The sequence below is a fragment of the Alligator sinensis genome, unplaced genomic scaffold (assembly GCF_000455745.1).
Source record: "Alligator sinensis unplaced genomic scaffold, ASM45574v1 scaffold481_1, whole genome shotgun sequence".
In the NCBI taxonomy this organism is placed as follows: domain Eukaryota; kingdom Metazoa; phylum Chordata; order Crocodylia; family Alligatoridae; genus Alligator; species Alligator sinensis.
This window is the reverse complement of record NW_005842201.1, coordinates 374,417-376,404: the sequence shown is the minus strand read 5'-3', so window position 1 is coordinate 376,404 and position 1,988 is coordinate 374,417.

The following is a 1,988-nucleotide window of genomic DNA, read 5'->3' as shown; positions in this document are numbered from 1 at the left end:
GCGCAGGGCCGGGTCTTCCCCCCCCTGCCCAGGTGACCAGAGCATCGCCTCCCAGGCGCCAGGCTTTTGTCTACAGACAAGGAGCGAGATCCCCGCTGTGAGAGATTCAACAGCAGCCTCTCAGGCTGGCTGAGACAGATCTCTGGAAAGGGGCACCGACGGGGCATTTCTGCCACAAACCCATCCAAATTCAATGGAAAATTGATTCCTTTTTTAAACTATGGTTGAAATGTTATCAGTTTCCTTATGGACAGAATTGGCTCAATATTGCTCATAAGGGCACGTCCACACGTGCAGGCATGCACACTTGTAGCAGCTCAAGTAGTAGTGGCACAAATTTGTTCTGGAGATTTGTGTCTCAGCACACGTGCTTGAACATGCACTTTGGTGTGGGGCAAATTGGGCCACTTGAGGCAAACTGACCCTGGCCAGCTCCTCCTGGATCTTCAGCCAGGGGGAGCTAGAGGCTGTGCTGGCCCCAGCAGTATAAAAAGCTACTCTGGTGAGGCACTCAGGGCTACTTGCCCTCAGAAGCTTCAGGGGGAGGAGTCACTAGGAGGAAGTTGGCCATGCTTCTTCCTATCCCAGGCTGCTGCTGTTGCTGTTACTGGTTGCTGCAAGCTTAGTCTTAGGAGCTTCTGGGGAGAGGATGGCTAGCCCCCTTCCTACCTCTGGCTGCTGCTAGCTTGTTCTCAGAATTTGGGGGGGTAAGCTGGCCACACCCCTTCCTCCCTTGGGCTGCTGCTGCTGCTGCCCCCCCCATGGGGGGGCGGGGAGTCCTCTACTGCATGCCACTACCCCCACCACACTGCACCACACCCCAGCAACACACCCTAGCTTCTGCACTCCTGTTCCAGCCTGCTGCCCAGCCCACTGCCAAGCCACAGTTGGGGGACAGCCTGGGGAGGGAGCGTGCACTGCCTGTGGGCCCCTCCCCACCGTCACTGACAGAGCCTAAAGGTGCCTTGCCTGCAGCTGCCTTGGCAGGCCACCTGCCACCTTCACCTTCACTTTCACCAGAAGCATACCCTGAGAGGCTGAATTGGATGGCTCCTACTATCACTGATGCTGTTGCTGCACCAACTTGCAACACTCAACACCACACCTTCACTAGATTACTCATTAATTGACTGATTGCTCCTGCACTCACCCACATCTGCCTCACAGCATCTGATCCTGCTTTGTTTTCCTGCCTGTTGCTTTGCTGCTGAGTGCCTGACTGAAGGTCTGAGGGGCTCCTGGACTGATCTGCAACAGAAAAAAGCCCCTCCATCACTCCAGCCATCTTCTACATCTGCCTCCTCTGCATGGACTACAAGGTGGCAGTGAAGGCCATCTTGCTGTGCCTGCAGTCCATGCTGATGGACGTGATGCATCCCAACCAGATGTACACGGTGCCCAGATGTTCCATCTTTGACACCCTATACCTGGTTCAGGACCTCCTGGAGCTAGCACGCTAGGAGGGCCTGTCTTTTGGCCTCCTATCCTTGGACCAGGAGAAGGAGTTTGACAGAGTGGATCATGGATACCTCACAGGAATGCTGATGGCCTTTGGCTTCGGGCCCCACTTCATGTGGGCTTTCCAGGTTCTGTATGCCACTGCAGAGTTTTTGGTCAAGCTAAACTGGACCCATCCCATTCAGGACAGGTGTGGGTAAAGACTGCCTACTGTCAGGCCAGCTGTACACCTTATCCCTGGAGCCCTTCCTTGTTCTTCTGCGGAGGCGAGTGTCAAGGTTGATGTTCCAGGAGCTGGCAGTGCGGGTGGTGCTGTAAACATATACTGACGATATACTCCTCATGGTCCAGAACTCAGGTGACCTGGTGCAGGTGGAGGCCTGCCAGGCGTTGTACTTGGTGGCCTCCTCTGCTCAGGTCAACTGGGTCAAGAGCTTTGGTCCGGTAGCGGGTGATGGGTGACAGGTGGGCTCACTCATAGATTAATAGATTCATAGATGTTAGGGTCGGAAGGGACCTCAATAGATCAT